The following is a 9,576-nucleotide window of genomic DNA, read 5'->3' on the forward strand; positions in this document are numbered from 1 at the left end:
CATCAACCCCAAGCGGTCGGCTCAGCCGGGTAAGTTCTCTTCGTAGCCTTGGATCTTCATCAACTCCAAGAGGTCGGATAAGCCCTATGAGCTCTTTTAATAGCTTTAGATCTTCATCAACTCCAAGCGGTCGGCTCAGCTCTTTAAGCTCTCTTAGTAGCATTGGATCTTCATCAGCTCCAAGTGGTCGGCTCAGCCCTTTAAGCTCTCTTAGTAGCATTGGATCTTCATCAACTCTAAGCGGTCGACTCAGCCCTTTGAGCTCTCTTAGTAGCCTTCGATCTTCATCAACTCCAAGTGGTCGGCTCAGCCCTTTAAGCTCTCTTAGTAGCATTGGATCTTCATCAACTCTAAGCGGTCGACTCAGCCCTTTGAGCTCTCTTAGTAGCCTTCGATCTTCATCAACTCTAAGCGGTCGGCTCAGCCCTTTAAGCTCTCTTAGTAGCCTTCGATCTTCATCAACTCCAAGTGGTCGGCTCAGCCCTTTAAGCTCTCTTAGTAGCCTTGGATCTTCATCAACTCTAAGTGGTCGGCTCAGCCCTTTAAGCTCTCTTAGTAGCCTTGGATCTTCATCAACTCCAAGTGGTCGACTCAGCCCTTTGAGCTCTCTTAGTAGCCTTCGATCTTCATCAACTCTAAGCGGTCGGCTCAGCCCTTTAAGCTCTCTTAGTAGCCTTCGATCTTCATCAACTCCAAGTGGTCGGCTCAGCCCTTTAAGCTCTCTTAGTAGCCTTCGATCTTCATCAACTCCAAGTGGTCGGCTCAGCCCTTTAAGCTCTCTTAGTAGCATTGGATCTTCATCAGCTCCAAGCGGTCGGCTCAGCCCTTTAAGCTCTCTTAGTATCCTTGGATCTTCATCAACTCTAAGCGGTCGACTCAGCCCTTTGAGCTCTCTTAGTAGCCTTGGATCTTCATCAACCTCAGACGGTCGGCTCAGCCCTTTGGGCTTTCTTAGTATCCTTGGATCTTCATCAACTCCAAGCGGTCGGCTCAGCCCTTTAAGCTCTCTTAGTATCCTTGGATCTTCATCAACTCCAAGCGGTCGGCTCAGCCGTTTGAGCTCTCTTAGTAGCCTTGGATCTTCATCAACTCCAAGTGGTCGGCTCAGCCCTTCGAGTTCTCTTAGTAACCTTGGATCTTCATCAACTCCAAGCGGTCGGCTCAGCCCTTCGAGTTCTCTAAGTAACCTTGGATCTTCATCAACCTCAAACGGTCGGCTCAGCCCTTTGGGCTTTCTTAGTAGCCTTGGATCTTCATCAACTCCAAGCGGTCGGCTCAGCCCTTTGGGCTTTCTTAGTATCCTTGGATCTTCATCAACTCCAAACGGTCGGCTCAGCCCTTTGGGCTTTCTTAGTATCCTTGGATCTTCATCAACTCCAAGCGGTCGGCTCAGCCCTTTAAGCTCTCTTAGTATCCTTGGATCTTCATCAACTCCAAACGGTCGGCTCAGCCCTTTGGGCTTTCTTAGTATCCTTCGATCTTCATCAACTCCAAGCGGTCGGCTCAGCCGTTTGAGCTCTCTTAGTAGCCTTGGATCTTCATCAACTCCAAGTGGTCGACTCAGCCCTTTGGGCTCTCTTAGTATCCTTGGATCTTCATCAACTCCAAACGGTCGGCTCAGCCGTTTGAGCTCTCTTAGTAGCCTTGGATCTTCATCAACTCCAAGCGGTCGGCTCAGCCCTTCGAGTTCTCTAAGTAACCTTGGATCTTCATCAACTCCAAGCGGTCGGCTCAGCCCTTCGAGTTCTCTAAGTAACCTTGGATCTTCATCAACCCAAAGCGGTCGGCTCAGCCCTTCGAGTTCTCTTAGTAGCCTTGGATCTTCATCAACTCCAAACGGTCGGCTCAGCCCTTTGGGCTTTCTTAGTATCCTTGGATCTTCATCAACTCCAAACGGTCGGCTCAGCCCTTTGGGCTTTCTTAGTATCCTTGGATCTTCATCAACTCCAAGCGGTCGGCTCAGCCGTTTGAGCTCTCTTAGTATCCTTGGATCTTCATCAACTCCAAGCGGTCGGCTCAGCCCTTCGAGTTCTCTAAGTAACCTTGGATCTTCATCAACCCAAACCGGTCGGCTCAGCCCTTCGAGTTCTCTTAGTAGCCTTGGATCTTCATCAACTCCAAACGGTCGGCTCAGCCCTTTGGGCTTTCTTAGTATCCTTGGATCTTCATCAACTCCAAACGGTCGGCTCAGCCCTTTGGGCTTTCTTAGTATCCTTCGATCTTCATCAACTCCAAGCGGTCGGCTCAGCCGTTTGAGCTCTCTTAGTAACCTTGGATCTTCATCAACTCCAAGCGGTCGGCTCAGCCGTTTGAGCTCTCTTAGTAACCTTGGATCTTCATCAACTCCAAGCGGTCGGCTCAGCCCTTTAAGCTCTCTTAGTAGCCTTGGATCTTCATCAACTCCAAGCGGTCGGCTCAGCCCTTCGAGTTCTCTTAGTAACCTTGGATCTTCATCAACTCCAAGCGGTCGGCTCAGCCCTTCGAGTTCTCTAAGTAACCTTGGATCTTCATCAACCCAAAGCGGTCGGCTCAGCCCTTCGAGTTCTCTTAGTAGCCTTGGATCTTCATCAACTCCAAACGGTCGGCTCAGCCCTTTGGGCTTTCTTAGTATCCTTGGATCTTCATCAACTCCAAACGGTCGGCTCAGCCCTTCGAGTTCTCTTAGTATCCTTGGATCTTCATCAACTCCAAGCGGTCGGCTCAGCCCTTCGAGTTCTCTTAGTATCCTTGGATCTTCATCAACTCCAAGCGGTCGGCTCAGCCGTTTGAGCTCTCTTAGTAGCCTTGGATCTTCATCAACTCCAAGCGGTCGGCTCAGCCCTTCGAGTTCTCTTAGTAACCTTGGATCTTCATCAACTCAAAGCGGTCGGCTCAGCCCTTCGAGTTCTCTTAGTAACCTTGGATCTTCATCAACTCCAAGCGGTCGGCTCAGCCCTTCGAGTTCTCTTAGTAACCTTGGATCTTCATCAACCCAAAGCGGTCGGCTCAGCCCTTCGAGTTCTCTTAGTAGCCTTGGATCTTCATCAACTCCAGATTCGATACAAGAATTCGTCATCCCAAGGAGGACGACCCCGCCAAGACCTCATACACTGACATCACGACGCGAGATCCTGTCACATACTGACAGCAAAAGGTTGAAAGTTTATCTGAACAGAACAGAACAGAACAAATTTTATTGATTTAAGCATACAAGCTCATCATCATTCTGGGCCGGTGGTCTAGTGGTAACACGCTTGACTGCCAATCCTGAGGTCCGGGGTTCGAATCCCGGTCAAGGAACTGGAAATTTCTGAGATGCTCCTGAGTGTCTCCCACCTGACTAAGAGGCCTGTACTGGTTCTTCCCAGGACAGACGGCTTCGCGTGTATCGGTGCTATACACCGGGCACGTTAAAGAACCAGACTGTCTATTCGCAAAGAGCTAGGCTAAGTTAGCCAGACAGGCCTGTATCTCTCTCTGTTCTCTCTGTCTGTTCAGGGGGCTTTATCTCACTCTGTCCCTCTGGTCAGATCGCTCTGTGTCTGTACTAGTAGAGGATGAATTTCGCGCCCTGTGTGGCTGCGTTTACTATATGTAAAGCGCCTTTGAACGTGTTTGTCAGAACACAATCGGAGAGGTTATCTCCCCTTGTAATAAACCAAGATTACAATTGAAAAAGTCTGAAAATGTATTCATGTGTTGTACACATAATTCGATATTTTCGTACATTGAGCGAATTACGGATAATAATTTTCCATCAATACCGGATTTTATCAGTTTATACCATAAACAGTACTTATCTATTAAATTTACAAGCTTTCTTGTAATCTATAAAACAATATGAATATAGCGTCGACAGTACTGTAATTGGATCGAAATCCAAACTGAGCATCGGTAAGTATATCGTTTTCATCTTCATCGTGATATTTCCCCCTGGTACACGCCATTTTGTGTTGTGGTCATTTATTTGACTTCTACATATTTTTTGTGGTGCCTTTGCAGGTATATAATAGCAACAGGTTTGTTCCTATATAATTGTTCTATCATCCTACAGCCGTTCTTATGTTTGTATTTGTCTATACATGTAACAAAAGCACTCTGAAAATATACGTTGGCGGTGGTAAACGCCATTTTGTGTTGTAGTCATTTATTTGACTTCTATATGTTTTTCTGGTGCCTTTGCAGGCCAAAGCCATTATACCTACTAAGGGTGAACCTATGTCAGATGGATACTGTAACAAACACTACAAAAATAAAACAATACAAAGAGTAGTTTAGACCTCTCAAGATTCAAAACTGAGGAAAATGTAGTGGTGGTTAAGTGACCTTTAGTGACCTTTAGTACTGTTTACTGTTAGGTATTCTATGCCTGGAAACATATTGTTTATTATTGTTAATAATGTGTGTTCTTATTGTATCTTGACCTTCTTTGTTTGTTATTTGTCAAAAGCATTGTTACTTGCCAATATACCAATAAATGTTTAGTACACGGATAGTATTCCCATCGTTTATTACGTTTCTTATTTGTGGAAGAAATATATTTTTCAGTGTAAAAATGCATGATATATTTCGCTCTAATATTCACTTCAAAACTATAATTTCTGGTCTAAAATTTTATGTTGAGGATAATACGAAATATTCATATGCGCGACTTTGCGCGGACTTATGAACGATCAATTAGTCGATCTTGAGCCGCGTCTAATAGATAAGGGACCGAAATTTAAAGCTCGCTGATTGGACCATGTACTAGCTTGTACATCTTTCTGAAAATCCCACTGTTACACAACTAACTTTGTACTTTTATGTATTGGGTTGTGTACGGTATTAAAACTAGGGAACAAAAATATTTTACTTCCGTATGGATACGGCTTGGAAATAAAACTTTCTTATTTTTGTGCAATAAATGATTGCCTCGTTAGGTGAAAAAGAAACAGTAATATTAAGATTTTTCTTAATTTATGTATTCCTTGTGTAATTAAGTCCATTCGAGTAATGCGATGTTGTGATCGTATGAATTGTTTATTGACATTCATTACGTTTTTATCTAATTACTTTATGTTCTTGAAAATATGCGATTCATAAATCTTTTTAATAAGGTTTAATTAATACCCGCTGTTTTAACCAATTACCATTTTAATACCCAATAAGAATTTGATTTAACATTTAATCCAATCTCTTTATATTTTACTACTAGCACAATTATTATGTAAATACAAAATATTTCCTTTAAAGTATAAAACATGTGTTCATAACTGAATCAAAGAGCTAAGACTATGAAGGATTGACAGTGGCCTAAGAAAATTACGAGTGACAAAATTTAAGGTTTTTTTTTATAAAATCCAAATTTTTTATTAGCTCAGCTGTTGATCTTTTATTTTCTAGATACACTTACGAAATCTGTTGAATTCTTGTATGAAAACTACGACAGATAATTTTGTACTGAAAAGTCAATTTGAATAATTTGATCGTTATCCCCCATTTCACCTAAAGAATTTGAATGAAGCAAAGTTCTTGACCAAAAAAATCACAAGCAAATCTACCTTTAAAATATGACAAACATTTCTTTCATACTGGTAGTAATATTTTTGTGTCCGAGGTCTGTTTCCTTGGTGAAAATATCGATAGTGTCAATTCACTAGTAGCTCAGGCGAAAATGAAATAAATTGTTTTATAAGCATGTCAGGGTTAAGCTCGGAATGCACATATTTTAAATTCTTATTTTCAAAATTCATTTAGGTATGTTTACATTCGCCCTATTCTTTTCCGTTGAAAATTATGACGTTCATTTCGTACGAACAGCAAAAGGAAAGGCGCGAAAGTTAACGTCATCGCTGCTTAGTGATAACCTGTCGCTGTTTTGACGACGTCCGCGTATAGTCAGGGAGAACGTTCGCCGTCACAGTTATTCCGTCTGGTGCACATAATGGCCGGGAAGCTGATTTTAATGTTAAATGCCACAACATATGTGCGATTTATAATATTATCTTGTTTACAAATGGAAAGGAAAATAATGAAGTAAGAATGAAACGATTTTTTTCGGTTCTGCGAATGAACACAATAGGACGGCAAATAAACATGAATCGCTACGCATTCATGATTTCGATCTATTTTCGTTCGTTTCGATAACCCAAAAAAAATATTCATTCTTAAATAAACGAAATATTATTTTCCTTGTCATAAATGTATATTCTATGATTCTAGAGGAAGAGCAAAGCACCGGGACATACTTGATGTCATAGATATGTTGCGAAATAACCACTGTCCCATTCGCATGTTGACTAGAAACCAGCATTTTGTGAAAAAAAAAACTTGATCCTCAGCAGCGTTCGAGACGCGACAAAATGAACATAATTGTGTTTTTAAATAGCCGACAGGACTGGAATAATTTTAAAAGTGTTCATATAAGTTCCGTAAACCAAATCCTGTTTTTTCACATGTTAACATCGTTTTCGCCAATGTTTTGTTTATGTCGTCTGTTATAAATAGGCCCGATTCGGATGAAAGACGATCCTACAATGCCCTGCTTCCCTTAACTCATGAAATTGTCATTTCTCTTTCTTTCTTTTTTATGCCCCCGAAGGGAGGCATATTAGTTTTCAGCTGTCCGTCCGTTCGTTAGTTCATTTGTTAGTTAGTTCGTTCGTTCGTTCGTTCGTTACAACGTTAACTTTTTGCATGAAGGCACTTTACTCGCGGACCACTGCACCCAGGACCTTCAAACTTCACATGCTGATAGTACTTATTGAGTATACGACTCCTACTGACTTTGGGGTCACCAGGTCAAAGGTCAAGGTCACAGGGGCCAATGTTAACTTTTTGCATGAAGGCACTTTATTCGCGAACCACTGCACCCAGGACCTTCAAACTTCACTTGCAAATAGTACTTATTTACTTTTACCCGAGACCCTACTGCACTTTGGGATCACCAGTTAAAGGTCAGGTCACAGTCAATGTTAACTTTTTGCATGAAGGCACTTTACTCGCGAACCACTGCACCAGAACCTTAAACTTCACATGCTGATAGTACTTATTGATACACGACCTATGACTTTGGGGTCACCAGTCAAAGGTCAAGGTCACAGGGCCAATGTTAACTTTTTGCGTGAAGGCACTTTACTCGCGAACCACTGCACCCAGGACCTTCAAACTTCACATGCTGATAGTACTTATTGAGTACACGACCCATCCTGACTTTGGGGTCACCAGATTAAAGGTCAAGGTCACAGGGGCCATTGTTAACTTTTTGCATGAAGGCACTTTACTCGCGAACCACTGCACCCAGGACCTTCAAACTTCACATGCTGGTAGTACGTAGTGACTACACGACCCCTATTGACTTTGGGATCACCAGATTAAAGGTCAAGGTCACCAGGTCAAAGGTCAAGGTGCTGCGGGGGCATTTGTCACCATTAGTGACAGCTCTTGTTTCTTTTGTATTGTTGCATGCAGTAAGAATTACTAATTAATAACAATATTCTGTTGTAACAAACAGCTCTTTCTGTATCATCGGCTAGGTACAAGCAATTGCTTAACTTTGGACGAGTTCGTATGTTTTCATGCGCGTTAGGAAATATCACGAACACGAGCAGATGAAGATTTTTTTACAAAAATCACCAACTTTTAAACATCCAGGGAAGCAAGCAGACATTAAAATAATTTCAAAACAAAAACATATTATGAAACAAGAGCTGTCAATAATGGTGACAAATGCCCCGCAGTGCCTTGACCTTTGACCTTGTGACCCCAAAGTCAATAGGGGTCGTGTACTCAATAAGAACTATAAGCATGTGAAGTTTGAAGGTCCTGGGTGCAGTAGTTCGCGAGTAAAGTGCCTTCATGCAAAAAGTTAACATTGGCCCCTGTGACTTTGACCTTTGACCTGGTGACCCCAGTCAGTAGAGATTGTGTACTCAATAAGTACTATCAGCATGTGAAGATTGAAGGTCCTGGGTGCAGTGGTTTGAGAGTAAGGTGCCTTCATGCAAAAAGTTAACATTGGTCCCTGTGACCTTGACCTTTGACCTGGTGAACCCAAAGTCTGTAGGTGTCGTGTACTCAACAAATACTAACAGCACGTGAAGTTTGAAGGTCCTGGGTGCAGTGGTTCGCGAGTAAAGTGCCTTCATGCAAAAAGTTAACGCTGTGACGAACGAACAAACTAACGGATGGACAGTTGAAAACTAATATGCCTCCCTTCGGGGGCATAAAAATTACCGTCTGTAGAATACTTCAATAGGATAATAAATATTCACAAATGATGAATAAAATGACTACAGAGGAAAGAATAGGATATGTATCATAGGTATTTACTTACTTTATTCAGTAACTGTATGCCGTAAAAAGAGACTGATAGTGGTGTTTTGCAATCAGCAATGGAGGTATTAATTCTTCATTTTAAATAAATAATTTATATATCTTTGTAAAGAGAAAAGAATGACAAACACTTCAATAGGATAATAACTATTGTGCGTTCATTCTAATGAAAACAATATTTGTTAAAAAAATATTCCTTCTTTGTTTCTATTGGAAATTATTATTAAATCTATATTTATAGTCCTTTCCATTGGTCGAGATGTAGTCACATGATCAATGATACAATGTCATATTGACACGAAGGCGGAGCCAAAACACGTATTGACCTCCAGCTGTGACGTCATCACGGTTTGACGTCAAAACAATGCGACGTCGTACACAATTTACCACAAAAAATGACCAAAGGCTGCAGATATTTGTATTTAAAGTTTATACTTATGAGTAGGCTAGATTTAATAATAAAACAATTGTTACCTTTTAAGTTCGATCGATACGCGCTCATGAAAATATTTGAAATTTTCTCACTTCTCAGTGAGATATATTCCATATTCACTCAAAACAAACAAATATCCTCTATATACCTAATGCATATTAATTACTGTAAATTTATAAACACAAACTTGTTAATTTTATATTTTAATTCATATCTTAATTACATAAGCTATATGTAGTAACTGTTCGTGTTTTCAGATACTAAATATGGGTCTTATATACCTTTAAGGTTCTTTTTCGGTTTTTAGTTGCACGAATTTCGAAAAATAATATTATGATTTTTACACAATTACAACGAATGTATAAAAAAACTTGCATTTTCTGTTTATTATGGAATCATTTTTTGCACATGTTGATTTCAAGCATCCCCTTTAAAATTATTAGTTTAATTAAACATATTTTATTGCATATTTTTACACACAAATTGACCTCTAAAATATTCAAAATACATAATATGCAAAAAATGGCTGTGTAACAATTTCAGCAACCAATAATAAATACACTCCTCTATAAAACGTATTAAAATAATGTACAAAATTGACATATGGATTGTTAGAACAAAAATACGGCTTTGCGAATATATCTGAGTTTTGAACGCATGGCTCTGTACATAATTTTTGAAACAGACACTTTGATGTATTTTGCCTACTGCTGATCTTAAGGGACTTCCGTGTTCGAGTGGTGAAGGTTGCTAAATGAATCACACCTCACCGATATTTGAGTTCGAATCCTCGATTTGGATGTAGAATTCTGTCATTTGAGGATGCTATCCAGCTGGCTTACGGAAGGTCT

The sequence above is a fragment of the Mercenaria mercenaria genome, chromosome 9 (genome assembly GCF_021730395.1).
Source record: "Mercenaria mercenaria strain notata chromosome 9, MADL_Memer_1, whole genome shotgun sequence".
Taxonomy (NCBI): Eukaryota; Metazoa; Mollusca; class Bivalvia; order Venerida; family Veneridae; genus Mercenaria; species Mercenaria mercenaria.